Source organism: Lagopus leucura, unplaced genomic scaffold (genome assembly GCF_019238085.1).
Source record: "Lagopus leucura isolate 7727_CA_CO unplaced genomic scaffold, USGS_WTPT01 Super-Scaffold_73, whole genome shotgun sequence".
NCBI classification, from domain to species: domain Eukaryota; kingdom Metazoa; phylum Chordata; class Aves; order Galliformes; family Phasianidae; genus Lagopus; species Lagopus leucura.
Genome location: NW_024962252.1, coordinates 64,377,346 through 64,403,662, shown reverse-complemented (window position 1 = coordinate 64,403,662; position 26,317 = coordinate 64,377,346). Strand labels below are relative to the sequence as shown.

Sequence of the window (26,317 nt, the reverse complement as noted above, 5' to 3'; positions counted from 1 at the left end):
AATTTCTCTCTCTCCATCAAAAAGCTCCAGTTGGTATGGCCAAAGCAAAAGCTCTGTTCTTCTCACGTAGACGCAGTAGCGGTCCATGGATACCTCTGTTAGGCACAGAAGTGTCTCCAGCTAACCTTGTGTAGGCTGACACACCCATTACACAGGTTCTTCCAGGGTGGGTCAGCTGTCAAGCGCTCCCCTGGTCTACAACATCAGCACTTTGTGGACTGTGCCCTGTTTTGGCATGGCTGGCCACTTGCAGCCAAGAAGCCCCCAGCAGCTGCACAGGCTGTGCCTGCAGCGTGTGGTGGGCTGCTGGAAGGCCCCTTCAAACAGCAGCTGTTGTTCAGAAGCCAAACATTGCTTCTATGTCAGTTTTATAATCGGGTCACTCAGATTCCACCTCAATATATCCTCCTCCCAGGAGCCAGGGAGGCTCATTTTACGGAGATTAATGAATGCTTTTTACAAGTTGCTGAACTTGTCTAAGTGTGTTCTAGAGCTGGCCAGGTCCTTTTACTCTGCTGGCACTGAGGCAGGTAACTTCTGCACCTGTGCTTGCTGCAAGCATCCAAGAGGTGTCCAGCAGTACCACCACCAAGCTGTGTTTGTCATTCCCTAATGCAGCTGACAGCGTGATACATTTTCTGTCAGGGGAAATTTAGAGGCACATTATCCTCCTTGACAGGAACAGTGAGTCTCAAACAGCTCCTGAGGAGAAATGTCCACACTGTGAAACGTGTCTCGGGGTTTTTAGGCTGCAGTTTGATCTGCCTACTAATTGTGTTTGCAGACTTGCAGACATCCCTCAAAAAACAAAGCATGAAAATACATGGTCTTTCTAGAGATGCAGCTGCCAGACTTTTCTAGAAATTTCCATCTTCTTTAAATAGCCGAAAGCAACATCAGTTATGCTACTCTCTCTTCATGCCTTCTGTTCTGCTACCAATTTACAACTTGGTGGCAGCCAGTGTGTCTGGGAGAGGGTTCTGGGGCTGGTCATCTCTGGTCACTTGTGCAAGGAGCAGCAGCCATCCTTAGCTGGTGGCGATGGCTTCTGTCACAGTAGTTTGAAACCAGGGTTAATAGCGCCTCTGGTATATTTAATTTGAAAGTTACCGTAGTAGGAGTGGAATGTTTCTGTCAAAATGTTGGTTTTGTGGGTTCGGTTTCATCTTCCAGCAAGCAGCATAGCCTGGCTGCATTAATCACTCCTTTCCTTCTCTTGCGCTCTCTATGTACTTGTATGGCTCTCATCACACTCGTATCTGAGTGCCTCACCCTCTAAGGAATTTAAGAATAAAAATAACTTTATATCTCCTTTCCCAGGCTGTAGAACTGTCTCCAGTTTATAGTTTCCTAAAAGAACGTTATGCATACTTTATCCCAAAAGGACTCTTACTTTTATTCACTAGGAGCACGTGACGGAAAAGTCACTTCAAAGAGCAATTGGAGGTAAACAGTACAGGGAGAAATTCTAGCTATTCCTTTGCAATAGTCCTTATGTCTGCACTGCACAGAACCTTGCCATGTATGCCTTGAGGAGGGGACAAGTGAACAGGAGAGGCACAAGACCTCTGCATGAGAACTTGAGGCTGCAGCTAAGCAGCTGCTCAGCGTGCAAGGGATTCTATGGGTGGGATGGGAAGGTGGCTGCAAAGGGACACAGCAGAACAGCTCTGGAAACAGTTCCTCCCCAAAGGGAAAACACAACACTGCAGAAGTCAGCTGCTGCTCTGTACTTAACACCAGAGCAGCAGCATAGTGACACAGGGGAAGCCTTTGTCCTGGATGCTGTCCCAGAAAGCCAAAAAGTCCCAGAACCTGGGTCCTAGAAATAGAACAGCAATGTAATTTCCGTTGTATGTGTATAAAATTGTTGCATCCAACAAAGTGCAAAGTAAATATTTATTTGCCAGCAGTAGTGGACTTAACTCAATTGCAGCACATTTTGGGATGCAGTAGTTAATGCTGTAGGCCACTATGAAGATATAAAATGCTCTGTATGTGCAAATTATTATTATTATTATTATTATTATTATTATTACTATTATTAAAGCTGGATTTAGTAATGTAGTAAATGTGCTGCAGAATAATTAAAAAGAAACTTAATTTCTTCCAGTTATTTGTGGGGAATGAGCACAGAAAAAATTAATGTTTCACATAAAGAATTAGCAAAACATTAACTGCACTTGCTTTGGGGGAGGTAAGTGTTTGTTTCCTGGAAAAAAAAACCTTCTTCCAGATGGCCCTATCAGATACTTTCTATTAAATTGAACAACCTGTTTCATTTCACAGATGCTATATTGCTTGTTAGTGATGCTAATAGTTTTTATGTAAGAAATTGCCAATCCTAATTACCTGAAGAATGTGATGCCACTATAAAGGAAGGCACTTGGCTATAAAGCACACCTGGTAAGATTTGGCAGGGAGATCAAGAGTCATTTGCAGCTACACTTGGGAATGTAAGGGAGGGCACTTTGATGAATGTATACCACTATCGTGTTTTCACAGCTATTTCTGCCTTGTCATTCTGGCTTTCCAGGAAATAATACAGGCCTTAATGCTGATTCCATATATGATCTCATGTATCCCCAAAAGGCAAGCTTCCATTGTCACCAGTAGCATGCATGGGGATGAAACAGAGAAAAGAGAAAAACTTAATCAGTCTATCCATTTTCCTGTATTAACAGTGACACATTCTTCAGAGGGTAGCGCAAAGAAATATAGATTAGTTTTTTAAAGTGGTTCAGGTGGCAGAAGAGATTGCTATATATCTTGAATTTTCAAATGCTCTCAGTGCCTAACTCCACTGGCATCAGCAAGTGGTAAGAAGTTTACAGAACAACTTGATCATCCCTGCACAATAAGGGCCAAAGGACCTTTGAATACTTATTTAAGGGATGCTTAGAGCAAAACATAGCTGGACTGCTATGTGCTATTTTATCTATAGTAGAAATCCTACTTAGAAAAAGTAGAAAAAATATATGCCCTTGTATGCACTCATATTTGCTAAGAGAAATCTTATAGCTCCGGGAAGAAAATTTTATTTTAGAGTACTCTGGTATGTAAATGTCTGGCAAGTGGCAATCTGTGTTGTTTGTAGATCAAACATCTATCTATCTATCTAGATCTATCTATCTAGATCTACAAACTGTGTTGTTTGTAGATCAGCCAGATCTCCAGGTGATTCGCATTTGAAGGAAGCATCTGAGCTGACTGATGTGTGTAAGAGTGAATCTGATATCAAAGAGCTCATGGCAGAGAGCTTTGTGACAGATTCCTTTTGGGAGAGGCAGGGAGTCCCCCACGTTCTCCCTGAGAGCTTGCAACAAGCTGGCTGGAATTGAATTAAGGCTTTGAAAGCAGTCTTTAGCCTGTTGGAGCTAAGTGGCTGAACTCCGTGCCAGGTCACATACAGAAAGAGGTTATTTTGCATTAACAAAGAAGATTAGATTTTCATATTTAAGTCTTTGTTGTGACCTTGGCCTTGCATAAAATGACAGCCAGGTGATACCTCATCAGGTCTTGCTCCTTAGACAGAAATGAAAGGAGAGTGTGACAAAACTTTTAATTCTGCCATTATCTTTAAGTACACCCTGAGAAGCAGTGTGTCTCCGCTCCCACCCTACTGCATGCTGTGGCTGAGGCACCGTTCTCTTAACTCCTTCCTTTGCTTAGTTCACTTGTACAATTTCACAACACCATGCATTTGCAGGGTGAGCTTGAGACTGATTACGTTAGTTCTGAGTCTTCAATAAAATACAGTTTTCCTGTTTGGTACTGCCGAAGGGTCTTGATGCAATGAAAAACAGAAATACATTCAAAAGTAAAGTATCATCTGGAAACTTTTCTCAGGCCTTGTCTGCAAAAACAAAAAAGGTATTAGAATTTTGTTGCACTAACAGGCCAAGCACAGCTGCCCTAGAGCACAGTGGTTACACTGGTGTAGAGCTGTTCCTGTACCTTGACAGCAGCTTTTACTGATGCTTTTGTTAAGGTGCATTTCTTAAGAACTTTTCCCCTCTGCCAGCTCCAGCCATGTTCTGGATGCCCAAGTCAGCTAAGGGTGCCCTGGCAGCCAGCCTGATATCTACAGGCTCCTGGGTTGTGAGGACACTGGGGATGCTACCACAGTGGCATCCTCAGATGCTTCACACCTCAGAGCCATGATGCCATGATCCAGCTTCATCACAACCCTTCACTACTTTCCTTCTCCACTCATGTGCCCATGGGCACAGAATGGTTTCCCAAAAGTTGGCACTTTCAGTGACATGGATGTTGCCTTACCTACCAGTCTGGTGATGCCAAGGTCATTGTTTTGATCTGTTTCCTTCCTTGCTGTCTGAGCTCCTCTGCTCTTTCTCTTATGGGTTATGGGTGGGAAGCCCTCTGAAGAGGGTCAAGTATCTGGCTCTCTACTCACTTCCCATGTGCACAACCCATTCCTGAGCCATGTATTATGACATAATTGCTGACAGTTCTGAATTTTCTCCCTTGGAGAAAAACAAGTCATGGAAAAGTGGGATAGAGTAGAGTCCAAAAGGTCATCTAGGCAATTCTGCCACCGTAGGGCATCACCAGGTCTACCTAAGTCCTTCCTGATGGATGTTTGTTGTATAAGTCCTCAGACATCCCCACATATAGAAGCTGTGTAGCCTCCTTGAGCATTCCTTTCCATTGCTTAATTATCCTGGCTACTGAAAAGACTTTCCTAATATTTAGAGTAAATTTCCCTTGCTGCAATTATAGCCCACTACTTCTTGATCTGGCCCAAGTACTCACAAAGAATAGATTACAAATTCCTATTTTACATCTAGTGTTGTTGGTTTTTTGTTTGTTTGTTTGTTTGTTTGTTTTTAATCTGAATATCTTCACCTTCTTGCCAGTTTCCTTTATTTGTATACAGATCTTTTTGCGCCTCTTTAGCCAAGCATCTTAAATGTCCAGCTGTTTGTATTGGTCTTCTCTGCCTTTTCTTTCTTTTTACTTTTCCTGAAGTCTGATTTGCCAAACTGGATATGCTAATCTTGCAGAAGCTCTGAGAAAATAGAGAAGGAAGTAAAGGTGATTTCATGTACCCTAGGGGTGACATTCTGCCTCTCTTTGCAGATGTTTGCATTGTTCATTCATGTTGTCATGATCCATTCTAACCACTTGTTCCTTTCCAGCGGAGCCTCTGCCCTGCCATTGCTTCCTCATATTTTAACATTTGGTAATTTAAGGAGTATTCTGCATTTGTACTTCTGAAATTACATCTCTTTTACTTCATATTATTTTCCAATTTAAGATCATTCTGAACAAGTCCTCCTAAGATTTTTAGCTATTGCTCTGACGTTGTTTTCATTTTTATTTATTTTACAGTATTTGTTATTATTTGTCTAAGCCATTAAAAAGAATATTGAATACTACCAACTCTAGTGGAGGAACAACTGGTAATTGCTCTCTTTCCATATATCTTCAGGTTGCAAGTATCCCGTGCATCTGGTCCTGCACCACTAATTACGACAAAACTCCCTCTAGGATCAGAAAAAATTTTGCTTTAGCAAGAATGCATGTTTGTCTAGTATTTCAGCGTATGAATGTTCCCTAAATGCATTAATACTTAGCTGCATGTATTTAGGCACACTTGCCAGTTAATAAAAAAGGATTCCCCAACCATATATTTCTTTAGTTTAGGAATGTTATTGTTTCATTAACTGGTGGAGAGGGGGTGGAGGAGTGGGGCTTCTCTGACATCCAGTGTCCCTCATTTTGAGCGAACTCTTAAAAATCACAATATATAAAGGGAAGCTGACTGAGTAGTTTCAGCATATTTCAGCATATTTCAGTCGACATTCAGGGTGGGGTTTGTCTCATCTGGCATTAAATAATGAAGAGAAATAGAATCAACTAAGCTGAGTGCTTAAGGCAGGTCAAGAGACCGTAGGGACTATGTCTCTCCACTGGCAACTGAAAAAGGCTGAAATTCTAATTCAGACTGAGTGTCTGGTTTTTAAACAACTTAAGTTACCATACCCAGGATATAAGAAAAACACTGTGTGGTTTCACAGTCAGCTGACATCAGTCTAAATCTTTCTAGATGGAGGCAACCTGCCATCTCTCACTTCCCACCCTTCCACTGATCCTTCCTCAAAATGGACAAAAGGAATCCTTCCTCTTTCTTGTTTTGTTTTGTTCCTCCCTCCTTTTTTTTTTCCCTCTCAATTATTTATTTGTAAGATTATTGTAAAAGCATCTGATCTGTCTGGATATACAGAAATATTAACGTCATCATGACATGTAGAGGCAACATTAATTCAGGGCCTATTAATGTACCCTGAAACTATGCCATCCACTTGAAGTAATGTTTCATTTTGACTAAAGTTTGCTTATAGAAGAAAATTTTAGCAGTTACATTGCTAAAACAATTTAGCTTGACTTAAAAAGTATAGTTTATATCAGACCTTTTGTGTGAATGTTCTTGTTCAAGAAAAATGGTAGTTTTCAATTTATCTTAAATTAATTCCAAAACACCACTGACTAAATGGCAGGGAAGGAAAAAAGGAAAAAAAAAAAAAAAAAGCGATCACTACAAATAAAATGCGTTCTTCTTTCCTAAGAAATAAATTCACACCAGGAATTATTACAGTAAAACTAAATCAGTTTGAATTCATGCCTTTGTTTATGCCACTGTAAGTTTTCCATGTAGACAACCCCATATAGGGAAGTTACGTTTTGCAATATAATGAGGTTACAATGTGCTAATCCCCTTGGACTGAAGCAATTATCACCTGCCTGGTAGGTGTTAAATGCTGCATTACAAGGGGATTATTTTCTCTTTTGTTCTGACTGAGGCCTGGTCTACCCGCAAATTCACACTGGTTAAACTAATTCTGGAGGGAGTTTGCATTTTGCCTCCTCTGAATCAGTTATGTATTGCATTAATAAAACTGGACTCAGTGACAATTCCCTTGGTACATTGTAATTCAAACTAGTAAAATGATCATTTCCATGCTACTTGGCTATTTATCATTATTCTCTGGCCTGTTACTTTATTTGTAGCACATTTTATTATACAGTTGTGTTTTCTCTTCCACAGACTACCTCACAGTCTTGCACCGATACACAGCTGAATATCATAATGAGGTGAGTTCGAGGCTTTCCCTGGACATAAGGCAAATGTAGGTGCCATGAGATGTTGGTCAGCAGTTAGCTTTTTTCCTTCCCACTTACTGCAGTAAACCAGTGCCAGAAGAGAGTTTGCTATCTACAAGTTATCTAGGCATTTGTAGAGCTCTTTCAGCTGCCCCATCAGTCTTCATAGAAGTACTGGAAGGTTATTGCCTTGATTGTTCTGGTTGAGTTCCAGTTATGTTATTGCAGGTTACATGTTTCAGTTTCCTTATATCTTATTTGAGTGAAGTACTGATCACCAACATTTTTTGTAGACACATATCCAGTTCAGAGGCATCTGTCTACCACTTCAGAGCAGACTGCGGTTTAGTGATGGTTGAGTGAGCTGCACCCATGCACACATAAACACACAACGCTCCTCCTCTACAGCCTCACTAAAGGCAGTCAGGCAAAGAGAAATACCCACTTGGGAGCATGCCTCAGATCTTGTATCCTGAGCTGGCCCTTCACCAGTGACTTCAAAGCCGGAAGATGTTTTTCAGCATGAGCTGTTACTCCCTGCTCTTCTGGATGTGCTTGTAATGCTTCCAGGCATGGCCCAGACCCACTACTCTGGGGCATTACCTCTTACTTTCTTCTCCCTACTTCCTCATAGGCTGCAGGACAGATAATGTTCCTGTACCCAGGCCATCTGTGATTATACAGATGTACTGGACTTGCCCAGTATTTTGAGAACATTGGCTTATTTGGATGAAAGGTGTCACACAGTGCCAGCATCCCACCATTTATTATTTGTAATTTATCCAGAGACTCCTTGAAGGCTGCTTATATTATGCCTATTGTTTTAGGCACTTGGAAGAATTTATGCAAATTATCTCTTGAATAAAAATAGTATTTACTGTGGCTTTGGAAATGTTCTTCATCATTCTGAGTCCATCAGACACCGTCAGTAAGAAAGCTGATGCCAGAACTCTTCATAAAGGCATCTTGAATCCCAAGTCAGTTTCTTCTTAGTGGTAAGCTCTGTTCCACACTTACCGCAATCAGTGTAAGACTTGTGCATTTATGAACCATGTCTGACTTCACCTAAATCAGCACTCAGTGTTTGTCTTACTCTTCTGAGCATAACCCAGAAATACTACAGGCAGTGTTTTTCCTTTTAGGATTATATGGGAAGACTTATCAAGATTTCCTGATAGTGCTGTTCTATGTATTGACACAAAGCAAAGGACAACCCAGCTTAGACAGCTCATTTTTACTGGAAGCCTCCTGCTGTAGCTTACCTACCATCCTGAGCTGCAGTACAACACTACTTAGAGTGGACAAAACACTAGGCAAACTCTGATGCTTGTGAAGCCCTGAAGGGTTCAGGAATATTTGAAAAGAATGCAGATAGTGTAATTGGGTAGATGATGTGGTTTTTAGCATAGATCAAGGAAAATAGAAGAGGTGCTGACTCTCATAGTCTTCTCTTTCCAGATTAGCTGCATCAAGGAATAAGCCAAAGAGTGGTAGTAGGATGGAGTCTCATTTCAGTACCCAAGCTGTCTCTGGTTCAATAAGAGCAAAGGGGGAAAGTTCTGTCTAATCTAGCTGTTGTCTGAACTGAAGTCAGTGAAGGCATATGACAGCACACAACTGAGCACCAGAAATCTACCTGGATGCCTCTTCCACTTGCACAATTTATAATCATTGTTTAATTAGGAGCTGAGCATTTGCAGGTTTCTCACTTACAAAATAAAAAGGAGGAATTATTACTTTTTCCACAACTGTCATGTTACTGGAGTCATATCTGACCTAAATCTAGTAGGAAGCCAAGACTGGAATTGTCAGAAGGATTTTTTTTTCCTACTTATTAATGATGGCAAATGTAACACTGATGAAATCCCTGCCTTTCATCTCACAGTAAAACTCAGAGCCTTATGTATTGTATCTGCATTCCCTTAAGTATTTCCTGCTTCTGCCACTTCAATGAAGAATCCATCGGAGATGTTCTCCTTTGGCAACCAAGAATTTATGGAAAACTTTAACTCCAATGAATGTGTGAGAAGGGTGAAAAAATAGTTGGAAAGTCAAAACCAGCAGTGATGAGGGTGGGAGGGCAGGGCATCTCAGAGAGTCACAACTCACTAGCTCAGACTCTTGCCTAGTTTCCCATCTGCCTGCTCTACCTATACCACTACCCTGGAAACCAGGCTGGCTCCTGGCACTCCTGACAGCTAGAGAAAGTCAAAGTGTATAAGGAACTGGCTATTAAAGGGCAGCCTTTATTGCCAGGACAATCATTGTCCCCATTCTGCCTGTTTCCACAGCGACAAGAGGAGTAAGACCAGTTCTATAGATTGCTACTTGCCTGGGAAGATTTTGGCCAGTGCTGATTTTTACTACCCTGCTTCCCTCCACTTCCAGATGCACTGGAAAGTACTGATGGAGCAAACTCTCATGGACCATGGACTACATTTAAGCTCATTTTCCTCTGTTTAGGGTCAAACTACATTACTAGCATACTTCTTTCCTAGCAAGCCCTTCAGAAGGCAGGGATTCCAGGCCAAACATCACATTCATGTCAGTCTGCCCATGACTAGATCTCCTGAAATATCAACATTTTTGTTGCTTCTGAACATCAGGCTTTTGGCACCCATGCTCTGATTTTCAGGAATAGTCTTTAACTTCAGTTCCCATAAGCTTCACACAGACTTTTGAGCCTCCAGCACTACCCAGAACCATCGTGCCTGAAAATCGAACAGCAGAGATGACTGTTCCCCAAATGAAAGAGTGGGCGTTTAGGAAAATGTGACAACAAGTGTACAGCAAAACTTTGTACAGACATATAAGAGCACTGTCACAGGACTCCTTGAATGCACAAGTTCTGCTTCTGTAGTGGAGTCTTAGTCCCTGCATGCTGATCATCAGCTCATACCAAAAGATATTTGAACACTGCAAGTTTATTTATTTTTCAGGGAAAGCTTGTCCTTGCCCTTTTTCCTTCAAAGCTTGTAATGATTCAGTTGTTCCTGACTGTAAATCTCCATCTTTTCGGGGTCATAAACTCTCTGTGCTGCTGCAATATTATTGAAAGAAGCAGTTTTCCCTGCTCTTGTGCACTTTGTCATCTCGTGTGCACTTTGATCTGGGTGAGATGGCCTGCAGTTGTATAGCAAGGTAATGGGATAACACTAAACCAAAGAGATCACATTAGCCACCAAGGTAGAATACAATCTCTTTTCAGACTGAAAATACTTATTTTTCTTTGATACTGGCCATTACAAAACAAGACAAGCTGGGGCAGAACCAAAATTGTACTTCAAATAAATGTCTGCAGTGATGAAATTCTCTTCATTCAAACAGCAAATAAAGACTAAAGTGTGCGCTTCAGGTGCTCCTAAATAACAGTCCCATGAACAACTCCCTTACATTACATTTCAAAGACCTATCACATAGCAGTAGTGTTGAACTCAGGTCTTTTCTCCTATGCTGTTACTCCACCTGAAGTACCACCCAGAGCCTATATATTTAGAGCCCTTTTGCAATAAGACAACCTCTAGCTAGAAGTAGGCAGATAATCTCTAAGGACCTAGGTTCTCAGAGGTGTAGGCTCTTTGGCAGTTTCTGTAGGAGTAATCCAGTGTTGTGTATCCAGTGTGGTTCAACCCTTGCTCTGTGGGTCTCCAAAACCTGGCTGAAGGACATGATGTCACTTACCATTTACCTTGATAGTTTTAGTATTAGGTGAAATTTAAGACAAAAGTATTTGCAATAAATTGCAAACAGATAAAGTAATAAAAATGTACTCTTAAGATTACTCTTCCCACTAAAGATCCTCTTTGGATCTCAACAATTTAATGTTTTTCTTTTATTTTCAGCATATGATGAAGTTTCTTTGCCATGTAGCTAGTGCTGCTTTCATTCTCACTCCCCATACTCCCAAGGGAGGGAAAGGTAGAAGGCTAAAACTGAAACCACTTTTCCTTCATCCAAAGTTTTTGAGAACTGGTCAACTCGTGAGCCTGAGATTTGGGTTCACCATCTCACAGTGGAACTTTACTGCAGTACGTGGATGCTACAGTAACAAAAGACTGTGTACAACGGACTGTGAGCTTGCTGAATTTCTTGATTTAAATGGCTATCAAGTTTCTCAACAGAAAGCACAACTGATCAAAGAGAAGGAAGCAACTTGCTGAACACCCAAAACACCAACGCAGAGCTGCCTCCAAGCCAGCAGTGTGCGACTGCATGGAGACTGTCTGTGCCAGTTGGTCAGAGCTACAGGAGGAACCGTTGACGATGCTGAGGAGTCCTGGATTCATCGACGGAAGCAGTTTTGTGAAGACAAGGAAACTGTAAGGCAGGATATGCAGTAACTGCTACTGACAAGGTAATTGAAGCACAGCCATTACCTGTGGGGACTTCCACTCAGAAGGCTGAAATAATTGCCTTGACAAGAACCTTAAATATATGGATGGATGCTAAATATGCTTTTGGGGTGGTACCCACTCGTGGTACCATCTGGAAAGAGCAAGGATTGTTTACACACAAGGAAAACAAATTCAGCATGATGTAAATCTACCAAAGAACATCATGGCTGTTATACATTGTAAAGGACATCAGAAGAGTGACACTGTACAGGAAACTGGAAATATGATGATGGATCAGGTGGCAGAACAGGCAGCTGAAGGAAAAGAAATTGGTGAACGGCTTTAATTCCAGACGGTAAACTTGAAGTACCTGAACCTTAGTCAGAACCTATAAGGTACTCTAGAAAGGATAGGAATCTAATTAATGAAGGGAAGAGAGCAAGCTGACAGATGGGTGCATACCCAGATGGACACACTGTTGTGCCCGTTAGTATTGTATAGAATTTGGTTCTAAGGGAACATAATAAAACATGGGGGGTGCAGACACCAGAAAGTAACTGTACAATCCTAGTACCAGGAACAGGGTACAAGTGGGGCTTGTTGGAAAGGGAACCTTCCAGGACAACAATTGCAAATTGATTTTTTTTAACTGCCAGGAAAAATGAGGGTTTTTATATATGCTAGTTCTAACCAATACCCTTTCAGGGTGACCAGAAGCATTCCCTTGCAGGATCAATAGAGCAAAGGAAGTAACCAAGGTACTTTTGCAGGAGATTATTCCAAGGTTTGGGTGTCCTGCAACAATACCCTTCAGGTATTGGAATACTGGAACCAGGGAATTCATTTTATTGCAGAGATTGTCCAACAGGTCAGCAAGCATTGGGAATAAATTGACAATTGCACATAGCACACAGACCACAGGCGAGTGGTCAGGGGGAAAAGATGAACTGTCTAATTAAATCACAGGTTGTAAAACTGGGCCAGGAAGCTGGACTATCCTGATCACAGTTGTTGCCTTTGGCTCTCCTTAGTACCAGAACAAAACCTAGAGCCAAAGAGGGGTTAAGTCCTTTCAAAATACTGTTCAGAAGGCCTTATGTTGTATAAAAGGGGATTTCTACCCAAGTAGGGAGCGAAATACTAACTGAGCATGTGATAAGTCTGCAGGAATGGCTTTGAGAAAAGGAGAAACTGGTTCTAGGAACTAGAGCCCAAGGCCTTGATGTGGCTCGATAATATGTATGTAACAAATCTCTTTAAGATTCGCCACTGGAACCAAGGTGGGTAGGTCTGTTCCAGGCGCTGCTAACATCCCACACAACAGTGAAAGCATTGTGGATACATCATACTAGAGTTAAGAAGGTCCCTCAAACACAATGAGAACTGAAATCAGCTGGACCCTTAAAATTGTGAATCCAAGGACAGAAATGTGAGCTCTTGTAACTGATAGAAATGTTGATTTGATGAGTGCGGCATTTGATGTAAATACTTATGTATCTCTTGTGACAAACATTATTACATATCAATATTGTTTGGTATGTGGGCAAGCTAAGGATTTAAACTTTTCTCTTCTTGTTGTTCCTGATGATTTTAAGGCAAGAAATCGAACTGTTGCAGGGTTTGAGTCACTGTCCTGGTGGGTGATGATCAACAAGAATGTAGATTGGGTTAACTACATCTGTGAAAGTTCAAATACTCCATGTGCAAAACACATCTAGCTTTCTTGAGGAAATATTCTTGTCAAACCTGCAATTCTTTTCTGGACACCAGGTTATCAGAGGAAAATGACCTTACTTCTGTATTTTCTATTTCTCAGGATCCTCTAGTTAACATCAATAGTCCATTTCATAATTAGTAAAATTCTAGCTTGGGAATACTCGCCTTTGTCACAGACTCCTGCTAACAAACAGAACACTATTCCTCTGTACTAGAAAATACTAAATGCCCACTAGATTCGCAACTGTTGTTTTGCCATGACTATCTTGTAAAAAATATATATGATATTGCAGATGATGTTGTGCAATATCAAACCCAGTTTTTATATTTTACAGAAACTCTTTCAACAGATGCTGTTCCATATACTATGTGAAACTCACTGTGAACTTAAGTCACGTAGGGAAAAAGAAGCCATCACATTGTCTGCAAATGGCTTTGCAAGCAAGATGTTACAACTAACATTGCATTTAGGAAAGAAGAGGTTTTTGAGTGAATGAGTGCTGCTAACAAGATGGCAGAAATGAAAATCTATTCATATTTTTTCAAGAGTGAAATGTGCAGTCATTGCAGTTCTCTATTCCATGCTCTGGCACCTTCTTCTCTTGAATAATCTAATAATAACTGAAGTTTCCACTCCAAAAAGCCCTCTGCATTAATCATTTGGTCTGTTGAGATCTCAGCACAATTATCTTCAGCCTGCATCTCTGCAACTAGGAAATTACATTAGAAGTTACTCCAAAGTAATGTCAGAGTGCAAGATTGGAACAGAGAAGGGGTAGCGGGTCTTCATTGTATAACAGCAATGAGTCCCCTCCAGGACACTGCTGAGCTAGTATGCAGTGGTGTTCCCAAGGAAAAAAAATAATGCAATCAATTTACTTCACGTTTTGCCTTGTCTCAAAAATTATTGAGTCATTAATCTTAGCAATGTCATGGTGTTGTCATTCGTTGAATTCAATTAAGTAGGAACTCACCATTAGAAATGTGTGTGTTCTTCACATGCAATAATACCCTTCTTGACCATAATGAGCACAGCTTGCCTTTTCGAATTAGAGGGAACTTAAAGGAAAGGAGTTAATGAAGATAAATAGGGTAAACTGCTTCAGTATACTGCATCATATATACACATAGCCCTGATAATACGGGCAAAATTCTTCCTTGTATAGACATTAAATGGAAAAGTAAGTTCACAAAATGCACATCAGGGTCCCCCGTTCTTGTGCTCTTCCCTTCTCTAATTTCTTTTTAAATGAAATAAAGCAGAGTTTCTGGTCCGAAGGCCAGAGTATTTCAGGCACCACAGCACTCAGCTGCCTTTCTTAGAGAAAAACATATGGTAAAGTGGCTTTGTACCCTTGAGTCATATCTGCCACTGCTGAAACAGAGCAGTATTGCAAGGTGGGGAAGTGTTCATCAAAGAAGGTGAGTGCTGATGGTCTAAAGGAAAACTAGCTGGTATGAAAAGAAATTGGAAAAAAACAATATGTCAAAAGGTTAATTGAGCTGAAGCTAATTTACACTGCATAAGGAAGCAAAAGTTTCTGTGATGTCAGACAAGAGTGGAATTAACACGGGAATGTCAATGAAACTGCAGTACATTCAATCAATATATTGTCAGGGAAAAAAATTCTGATCGTGTCTAAGGGAAAAAAAAAAGTAAAGTGGGAGACTTGTTTTCAGACAGTGGATTAGAATGCTACAAAAGATTGCACATGGACTCTGAAGCATTATTCTGGCTACTTCTTTCCTGATAACCAGAAAATGCTGCCAGGGATCTCAGGATTACCTTGGAGTTCACATGGTAGCACAGTGCCAGGAAACGCAGGCTCCATTGGTTTGTCTCAGGCCACCACATAACATGGGCTGCAAGTTATCAGCTGTAACAAATGTTGATTCCCTTAAGATGTATAGCTGCGAGGTAGCAGGGCTGAACCTAAGTTAATTAGTCTTGTCTGTCAAGAGAACTAATTAACTATAGCAATAGTGATAGCATAAAGTTATGATACAAGTTTCAGTTCTGAAGCTAGCACGGATAGGTGTTTCTGTCCGACCTGCCATTTTGCAGAGCTCATGTCTTATCATACATGCCAAGCTCAAGTCTTAACTTCAATCCTTATTCTTAGAAGTGTGCTATACAAAATATGTGCTGGATACCATGAAGGGATACTTTCTGACTTGTTTCCAAATGATGCCAATATGAAATGTTGTCACTACATGTATTGGCTGTACTGTGGTAATGTCATGGGACTGTATATAATCAGTGATAGGCAGAGTACACATATACACATGATAGAAGGGTTCTGGCACTGACTTCCTTCAAAAGAGACAGAAATGGAAGAAGGGATGGAGCACAAAGATAAGAGTTGTCACACTGTGATTATGTAAACATGAGTCACAATCAATGACTATACAGCAGTTCAACTCAATGTGTAGTGATAGTACAATGTGAATTACATTGGGTTCATGATGTGTTAAATCTCCAGGTGAGAATCTGCATTCAGACATGCACTGTATTCTCACTGTAACATAATCTTGTCTTGAGGATAACTTCTTCATTCCCAAACAAGGGCATCTGCATAGAGTTTAAACACATTTTAACTTATGCTCACTGATTTTTCACCATTAGCTGACTTGTTTTCACTTCCCTAAATGTACTTGTTACAGAACAAAATGTGTAGCACTGCAACTCTCTTCTTCCCAGAAGACCCACTTGCCTTTGGTGACATGAGTCAAAAAGATGAAGGCAAGCTCAAACTTTTCTCCTGTGAGCAGGAGATATCACTTTAGACTCACAAAAGTGGTGCTGTCACTGTCACTAATGCTGTCCTAGTCCTGGGAACATTGGGAAGGAATCCACAAGACCTAATGAGTTTTGCTCTGTCCTTGATGAGGTGCAGCCATTGCTTCCCCAACTCCATTCTTTTGCTGGCCTCGTAAGCTGGACAGACAGCTTCTTTCAGGTGGCCTGTTAGGCTCTGGTCTAGTCCTGTATTAATTGCTCATTGTATGCTTCACATATTCAAAGTGTTTTAATGTTTTGTAATGAGCAGCACACAGAATATTGTTCACAGAGTAAAAAACCCTCGACAATTGCCATCATTTGATTATTGGACCTTTTTAGGAGATAATCAAAAGAGAGTAGGTTCTTGCCTTTGAAAAATCTCAGTTCCCATCATTTTTCTTAGCACAAGCCAGCCTTCAGTAGAAATCTCACTGTGTTCTCAATGTTGGAAGGCAGGCAGGTGTGTTGGCAGCAGCTTGCAGCAGAGCCTACTGAGGTCTTTGATGTTTCAGAACCACCAACCAGGCCTCCCTGCTCAGAGCCCTTCAGTCCTGAGGCAGTGATCTGTGGTTGGTATTCACCAGGTAAAGAATCTTGTAGGGAGCTCTGGACTGCTAAGTCTTCATTTTATTAAAAGAAGGAGTGTTTGCCTGGTGAAGCACAAATAAATTATAAGGGCGCGTGGAGCTAATGTTGCTCCGTGGTAGTAAGGTGAAATTGGAAGTTAGTGAAAACGCCCAAACTTCCCTCAACATATGCACTTTTATATCAACTTCTCTCTCTTTTTTTTTCCACATGCTTGTGATAATTTTGTTGCATTTCTCAATTCTCAATAGCTATTTATGGAGACTTTCAAAACTGGTAACTAACACTTGCAAAGTCTTCTGCTTACAGCTTCTATGTGCTGTCAGGTGATTTATTGCCTGTTTTTTTGTTTATTTCAACAGGATGAAAAAAATTTTACAGATAGAATAGCAGGGAAAAAGCGAGAGAAACACGTATTTCTTTTCATCTATAAAACTGCAATATAACTATGCCATTGCCAGGAATGATTCTAAGGCAAAAGCAGAAAAAGAGAAATAAACACTGAGTGTAGCTAAAGGAAAATGCAACCATAACCTGCAGTTCAAACTGTACAGAGATGAAAATATGATGTTATCCCGAAGGAAAAAAATAAATGGTCTAAATAAACGGTCTTTATTCACATAGATTTATTTGTAACTCAAAATTTTGGGCAAATATTTCAAGGAACTGGAAGTACTAGGTCCTCTATACATCGTTTTTCTCACCTTTTTTTCTTTCTGTTTTATATCTGACTATAAGAAGGAAAAAAAGCAACAAATGGCCATATCTGAAAAATAAACATACAGATTAGTTCATGTACTTGCACCTTCTGTTACCTTTCTATTAGGTTCCCACTTTGCAGCACATCTGTAATTGGAAATTTTTGCTATTATTGAAGTAGTCTTTGAGTACTCCCCACTATGGAGCGAAAACAGCTTGATAAAATCTGCTTTGCAGCACCAGTGCTTGTATTTATGAACCTGTGGCCATTTTATTTATTTAATTTAGTTTAACTATTAAGATGCTAGCAGCACTGGGGAGCTATATCTGTCTCCCTGGGTCTCCTGCAATACTTTGGATGCTGAAACAAGTGTTCCATGCTCAACTACTGTGGTAACTGGCCAGTGTGATGGCTGCTGCCCTGTGTCCCTGTGAGACACTGTCCGTGAGGAGAAGCTGGGAATGGAGGGAGCAACAAGGGAGGGGAGGAAGGGAAGCTGGTGCTGTGCAAAGCTGGACCTCCCACTCCCAGATGGCTACCCTTCCTTAGATGCAGCCCACGATACTGTTGGCCTTTTGGGCTGTCAGAGCACACTGCTGGCTCATGTTCAGCTTCTCATCCACCAGAATACCAAAGTCCTGCTTTATAGGACTACTCTCAGTGAGTTCTTCTCCCAGTCTGTACATCTGGGATTATCCCGACCCAAGTGCAACACCTTGTTGAGGGAAAAGCCAGGGAGCATAACTCAAGATAGGAGGGAAAATGGATTTGACTAGGAAAGGGAAAAACCTCAACTGTTAGAGAAACTGGAAGGTATAGGATGAATTAGGCACTGAAATACAGGAAATTAAAAGCTTCTCTCGAGGCTAGAGCAACAGATCACTACCTTGAAAAATCCAATTCTGTCCCTACAACAATCAAAGAAATCCTGGGTCAGACTCGACACACTGATTAAACCAAATTTAGCACAGGTGATGCTTCTTTATTTTATAAGGGAGACAAGGAGGCTAGTAGTATGGGCAAAAACAGCTTGGGAACTGTCATTCTGACATATAAGATAGGTTCAAGGATTGTAGTAGTGCTCAGCAGGGTGGACAGCCATGTGAGGAAACACCCAGTTTTCAGGAGAGTTTGCACAGTATGCAGTGAAGTAGGTTTCACTTGCACAAGGCTGTGCAGGAAACAGAAAATATTGAGCACCTGCCCATTGAGTGAGCATAACACATACTGCACAATTACTGGAATAGCTCCTATGACAAAAAAAGAAGAGATGTGGGCAATAAGTAGTTTTGGACATGATGCATTTCTAATTACCTGCTTCTTGAGAACTTAATTTGGCAATGTTAACAAAACTCTCTGGTTCTGTTTTTTTTCCAGTAATGACTGGTATTTGGGACATTTTCATCGGCCTGCCTAGGGCAGGAGCAGGATATTTTCAGCTTCACCCAGTGGTTCTCTTGAAAAGAGTAAGACTTCAGTCCAGCAATGCCTGTGCTGAGAACACTAAGGCACATATCATCTTTGGGACAGTCTGAGCTTGCAAGAACCAGCACTGTCGAATACCGTGCTAAATGATCTAATCTCCTCAAGCAATTTTTCATACTAATGACCACAACACACTTTAAGCTGCAAAGAGTGCTGATAGGAAGTGGAGTACAGAGATGACATCTTTGGTGACAAAGCAAGCACCAATCCAAAAAACACTGTCTTCTGGAAAAATAAACAACTCTCTATAGATCCTTTTCTCCTGTGACCTTTTGTACATGATAATAGACAAGAGATGTCTTCAGAAAGTTGTATGTGTCTTGCAGTGGAGATGAAAGAAAGGGACCAGGTGTTAGGGAACTTCTACTAAGCAGCAAAGGTAAATATATATATACATGTATATATACGGAGCATTGTGAATCCATCTAATTTCAAGGAGGAAAAAAAAAAGACAAAACATTTGGGTCAATTTATTTTTCTATTTTTTGAACCATTTATATCTACAGTTTGTGAGCAACTGTTCCAAACAAAGCAGTCAAAACACTGATCATCCTTGCTGCCTAGAGGAGAATAAGCATCATGGCATTTTATGAAGAAGCAAAATGATCATCATAATTAAGTACTTCTTTTTAACGCAGTGATTGAAAATAACAGGTTCACAAGCAAAATAGGTGGGACCAAACACATCAGGCATGCAAACCTAGTAAGGGTAATTAAGGTTATGTTCCTGGGAAGGAGAGTGTGACTAATACCGATGACATGCAATTTTTTTCAAACAATAGCAAATTGTTAACAGGCCCTTAAGTAGAATAATACAGCACACGAGTGATCCCATCTCTTATTTGTTGCCTGGCAAACTGGATTAAGTTTAATAGATATGAAAGGCTGCAAGCAGCTACATGATCTTCCTCTGTAGTTATACAAGCAGATTTTGATTTTGCAGTAGCCTGTGTGCTTCAGCAGAAAGTAACCACTACTCAACTTCAATTCCTGTTAGAAAGAAATGGGGAAGTGGGGGTAATTTCAGAAATGATGGGGAATGTTTTCTGTTTTATCTGCCTTTGCAATACAGAACACCAGGGCCAAAGAATATTGCTCCTTTTGTTGGAGTTGAACCACCAATTTGATAAGGGTTGCAGACCTGACAGGGAGTTTTGCAGTCCACACCTTTCTTTTCAAACTGTCCTTGAAGTTCCAAGTAAAACAAAACAAATGGCTACACAACCACTCTCCCTGCCTTTTCAAGTGCTTCATTTTTAGTATTAGCAATGCAGTGTATGAATAGTGAAGGTCAAAAGAAGGAATTTTTTTTTTAAGTCAGTGGAAGGCTGCTAGGGGCTCATGTGAGGTCAGGAATCTCTGCAGTCTTGGAAGCTGTGGCAGAGGGGAATTTATTTAATTTTTGAAGGGCTTATTTTTAGTGAGGCTGAGTCAGAGCATGACTTGCTCTTGGAAAAAAACTGAGATGGAAAATTGCTGAGATGTTCCTACATTCATTGCTAACACATTTGATGCCCCTGCTGCAGACGTATGGCCACTTGGGCTGGCACCTGTATTTGAACAATGCCTGCAAGTTGCACCCAGGAGCAGAAGGAGAATCTGAGGCAGGGAGGTGGGAGCTTGATGATCTTTAAGGTCCCTTCCTACCTAAGCCAATCTATGATTCTGTGATTCTATGAAGCTGGCTTCTGGACATGAGTCTTCTCCAGTGTTCCTGTGTCCAGCTGCCCCTCAAATTGCTGGGGGAGGTCTAAGGTGAATATTCCCTGAGCAGATTATTTAGAAAAGCTTCCCTGTTATTCTTCTCATTCAGAGGAGTCAAGCTAGTAAGGCAGAAACTTCCTCCATAAATTGTGAGGATAATATAAATTTCTTTCTTAGAGAAACAGAAACAAGTTTGTTTTATTTCTAAGTGCTGACCCACGTATTTGCATGCTGTGTCCTGGCTCTTGACATAAAAACAGCTATTCTATGGGGTTGTATCAGAGGGAGATCTGAATATTTCCATTTTTTCTTAGCTAATTTTTAATTAAATATCCTAAAGTCATGGGCTGTAGAACTTCTGATTAATGTGTACATTGTAGCTTGCTTAGTGCCAGAAAGAAACCAAAATAAATTGTTGAATAACTAAATCTACGCTTCAGCTCTTAGTTAAAGTAAAGGCAATTCTTGATTAACATGGGAACTGCAGAATTTTACCACACCTGCCATAACAATCATCAACACCTGCAGTGCATGGTGCCTCCTATATAACAGGGGTTACTCTATGACCTGGCTACGGAAAAGCTCCCAGAGGAAAAAAAAAAAAATGACAACTGACAAACAAAGGCCTTCTCTCTCCTTTACTGCCCTGGAGAAGAGAGGGGAAGTTAGTGACAGGCTGGCTGCTGTCATGAGCAAGCATCATGAAAATACCTCAACAGCCAGAACCAGAGATTTTGACAAATGTAACATAGCTGCAAAGCAAGCCATAACTCAGTGTTAAGCCCTGCAGCGAGGGCGCAGCCTGTCCCTGCTGGCTTTCTTATTGCTCCTCCACTACCCCTCCACTGTGAGCTCTTTGTGTGTTTTCCCCTCTTTTTTCTCCCCTTCTCTCCCCTTTCTCCCTTTCCTGCTTCCCCCGCCCCCCTTTTCCCCTCGTGGTACTGGGCAGTTTGGGCCCCGCGATTCTTTGTGGTTCATTGGTTTTGCTTTGCCCGTCCTCATTCCTCCACAGCACACAAAGCTCGGGAGGAGGAGAGCAGGGGCTGGAGAAGAGAGGTTACATCAGGCTCGTTGCAGACAGCGCTGAAATGTGTTTGTAACCTTGCCAGATGGATGGGCAGCCCCTGCACTGCAGGAGCTCTCAAAAGCAGATTCAAAGTCATGCATACCAGGGGGTAGGGAGGGGGGATGGAGAGGCAGGATGTTGAATTTCCATATATTTCCATCAGGTTACTGTCATTTCTGCCTAGCATGTCACTAGACACATATTACAAGGCTTTCTTGCACTAGTTCTGCCTATTAAGTGTGCCCTGACTGAGATGCTTCATTTCTCCCCCAAAACAAACACAGACAGGAAAGACCGTGGGAGCTGTGGGTAGCTGGTGAGAGGCATCCTCTTGTCACGCTTTGCTTGCTCATTTGCTTTGCTTATTGCTGTTTGATGCCATGCCAAACAATGAAGTAACTATGAACAGGGATATCCCAGAGACTGTTCAATTGCGCTGAGGCTTTGATTCAACATCATCTAGGCACCAAGCCATGTGATGTGAAAGGGCAGATGCTTGTTGTGCTGGTGTCAGCAAGGGCAAGGATTTTCATGGAATCATAGAATCGTTTGAGTTGGAAGGGACCCTAACAGGCCATCTAGTCCAACTCCCTTGCAATGAACTAGGACACTTACAGCTAGGTCAGTCTGCTTAGAGCGCCAGACCTTAAATGTCTTCAGGGATGGGGCATTCGCCTCCTCTCTGGGCAGCCAGCTCCAGTACTTCACCACCCCTATTGTAAAACACTTTTTCTTTACATCCAATCTATATGTCCCCTCCTTCAGTTTGGAAACCAGTTCCTCTTTCCTTATCACAGCAGACTCTGTAAAGGAGTCTGTCCTTTTCTTTCTTACAGACCCCCTTTAGATACTGAAAGGCCACTGTCATTTCTCCCTGGAGCCTTTTCTTCTGCAGGCTGAACAGCCCCAGCTCTCTCAGTCTGTCCTCAGAGGAGAGATGTTCCATCCCTTGAATCATTTTTGTGGCTGTCCTCTGGATGTGCTCTAACAGGTCTACACCACACTGAGGACTACTGAGGACTCCACATCTGGACACAGTACTCCAGATGAGGCCTCAACAGCACAGAGCAGAGGGGCAGGGCCACCTACCTTTCCCTGCTGGCCATGCTTCTTTTGATGCAGCCCAGGATACGGTTGGCTTTCTGGGCTGCAAGGGCACGTTGCTGGCTCATGTCTATCTTGCCATCCACCAGTACTCCCAATTCCTTTCTGGCAGGGCTGTCCTTCATCTTTTTGTCTCTCAGCTTGTACTGACAGCAGGAATTGCCAGCACACAGGTGCAAGACCTTGTACTTTGGTTTGTTGCACCTTGGTTTGTTGTACTTGAGTTTGGTGTTCACCTGGGTCCACTGTTCAAGCCTGTCTAGGTCTCTCTGGAGGAGTTTAAAAGGACTGTAGCAAATTTTTAAGTACTCCAAAATAGGTAGTATTATGTCATGCCTATATAACATACACTGTAAAGTGAAGTTCTAGTCCAATTCTCTTAATTTGGCTATTTGCAGAATTTAAACAACATTTTAGGTAATTTTTCCTGTGTTTTTTCTTCTGCCCATGATGAGTATCTGTGAGTGCAAGTGCGAGCTTTTAGTTTAGCTGAAGTCAGCCACTTCTTAATTTCAGAAGGAAACAAATCATTTCTTTCCTCCCTTTTTGTCTACCTTCCTGCTCCTAAAACCACTCCTCACTCCCACAGCTGAAGGCCATTAAGCTTCAACCTAGCTGCAGAATCCTCAAAAATTAACCAAACAAGCCCACAGACAGCATGTCCAGTGGCTTTGTGTGGGTCAGTTAGGTCTGCAGCCTATTTTGCCACTGCTTGGCCTTCAGCATGCTCTGGCAGCAGCAGGTTGTTTAGCTATTCAACTACTGCAAAGTGCTTAAAATAGCACTTAGCCCTGGAAACAAAGGCTGCTGGTGAGCAAGAGCAGGAGTATTTGTCCTGAAGGATCAGGGTGAACCCCATTTTGCTCTCACATGCAGTGCATTCCCATTTCTTTTCTGAAGATGTTTTTTCTCTCCTTGTCATGCTGTAAAACAAGGAGCATCAGGCCCCTTAAATGTCTTCAGATTCTGCTGAGACTTTTGTTGCTGAACCTTAAAGCTGTTGTTTAATCACTTCACTCACAGTCAGATGCAACCTTTTGCTTAGAGAAACTTCAGTTTGGTATGCGCTTTCAGTCAAGATCAAGCTGTTTTTTGGCAAAAAGTTCTTTTCAAACCTGCAGTCACATCTTGTTTGAACTCCAGCTGGGTTCCTTTCTGAGAGCAGTTTACATCCTGGTTTACAGCACAGTGTCTCTTTCTGCAGCTGTTGTTTTACTGTCAACATTTGAAGCTGACTCCGAGCCCTTGCCATCTTGTGCCCACACCGTCTCCTGTTAGGAGGTGCCAGGAAACAAGGGCCTCCACGATGCTGTGCCCAGCCTGGCGTAATGTAGGGAGTACATTATGAGGGGGTGTACTAGGGAGAACACTCCAGCCGTATGAGCAAAGCTGTATCCAGCAGTCGCATAACACTGTGACTGATGGATGGCTGGCTCACCCACATGGCTGATGAACACTTGACAGTCTACTAAGATAAGTCATTGTCTAACCATTGCTTCCTACCACATTAATTTATTCATTGGCTTCATGCCAGTAGTAAGTAATTATAACAGTTCAGGGAATTACAATTTTTTTGTGATTTTTTTCAACTTGGCAGCTAAATCTTTTATGATTTTACATGCTAAATTATCAGTTCAGGATATCTTGTAACTTACTGTCACAAATGTGATGAGTAATTCTCTTCTCTTCTTAAAATCAGAAAATTCATCCAAAATATTTGCCTGGGAAAGGTTAAGAATCTTTCAGGGATCATTTCATAGTCTTTCTTTCCCCCTTTTTTCTTAGCTTCTAAATAATTAAAGAAACTTCTCCCTACTCCATTGTGTATCAAGTGTAGCAGTAAGCAGTCATATTAACTCTTAGAAGAAATGCTGTCTAGGAGATTACTGTTTTTAGAACTAGCATGGCTTGTGTGTGAAAATCTTAATGTTCATAGTAAGTAAATGTACACGTGATAGTTTAAGTACATTCCAGATATGAATACAACAGAACAGCAAATGGTCTTATGCTTTGGGGCTGTTTTCACTGAGTACAGACAGTCTGTTGAAAACTATTTAGTCAATTATATACTATTGTCCTGCTTGGCTGTGTGCATAAGGAGGAATAAAACAGACAATACCAACCAGTTAGATACCAGTGCAGTAACAGGGAGTGTAAGATGACTGCTAACAGTAGCTAATTTCAGAGCTCACAGATAGCATGGTCCATTTATTTGCTTATGGCTACTATCCAGCCATCAGGGTGTGACTGGATAGAAAAAAGATAGAAAAAAATCTACCACATTTAAACCAGTGCTAGCCAACAAAGGGATCTAGTGGAGAGGCCCATGGCTGGGTTAGGTGTACAGAGGAGGGTTACCAGCACCCCACTACAACCACCACCCAGCACTTGGGCTGCTCTGCTCCACCAGGGAATATCAGTGGAGGGAGCAACATCTCCTTCCATATACCAGCAAATCTAGGCCTCAGGAGAGGATATTTCCTCCCAGATTTCACTGAATTCTGCTCAGAAATATTCATGGAACCTACCAATTTGTCCATTATGTAAAGATTTAAAGCTCACATTTATTTACATCATCACTGGAGAGGAAAACTAAATGGAGTTCAAAGTCCCAAGGTTGAATGATTTTAACTCCTACTGAAGCCACTGGGACTTAGGCACTTAGTTGCCTTTGTGGTGATGAACAAAAGTACTTCCTGCATCTTCAACATTAAAATGAATTCCAAAACAAGAACAGGGCTGGGGAGCTTAATTTCTAAAAACAGTAGAGTATACCATTGAAAATCTGGTGTTACATTTCATTCGGTGGCTGCTCCACAAATAATCTCAGCAGCTGTTGCAGCATCTTGGTTGGGATTCCTCTCACCTAACTTAGTCATCCAAAGCTAGGTCTCCAATCTAAATTTGATCCTTTTACCTCCCTCAAAGCCACGCAGCTCCACCAGATGGCTATTAGACCTCCAAAAATTTAGTGAGGGAATTGTTGTGGCTCTGTTGTGGAATTCACATTAAACAGTCAACTGTTTTATAAGGTCTTGCTCTGAGAAAACAGCCTTTAAACCATTTAAGAATCACTGCACTCTGTTAAATGGAACATGAGACACAGCAAAGCCTTAATGTAAAATAAAACTATAGTGTTTACTCTTACAGATTTCAACCTCTGCTGTAAATCACCAGCTGTAAAACAGCGAGAAAACAGCCATGGATGGCTCCTCAGAGCAGGACATACAGCTTCTCAGAGCTCCCAGGGACCACAGAAAATAAATGAATAGCTTTGGCTTTGTTTGTATCTCCAAGAGGTGACAAGGAAGGACATTTTTATTTCAGCATTGTTACTTTTGAATTGAGGGTGACAACTTCTTGAATTAAGCTATCAACCTAGTCAAAGCTGCAGTCTTTAGTATTACAGTAAAAAACCCTTCCCCAGACATAAAGGAAGAAAAGACAGAGGGAGGCGATTGCTCTTCAGAGCTCACAGTGCTGTAGAAGCATCTCTGGGGCAGCCATTAGAGCTAACACAGCTTCCAGTCAGAAATACAGATGCTTCCCAGCAGAACTCTGCTGCAGATATTAGTGATACGGCTTAGTCACATTAGCAAATGCTACTTAAAAGTGCCTCGTTCCTCCAGGTAAAGCATAGACATTCCCTGAAAGCAGGTTCTTTCAACTCCAGGTAGAAAAGCAATGAGTGTTATCTAGGACATGCAGAGCTA

At 41.4% G+C, this 26,317-nt stretch overlaps 1 protein-coding gene across 1 annotated transcript in view; it reads right to left on the bottom strand.

Annotated features, from left to right (window-relative positions):
* DISC1 (DISC1 scaffold protein) overlaps nucleotides 1-26,317 on the bottom strand; it is a 249,596-nt gene that overhangs the window by 395 nt on the left and 222,884 nt on the right. The window lies entirely within an intron of this gene.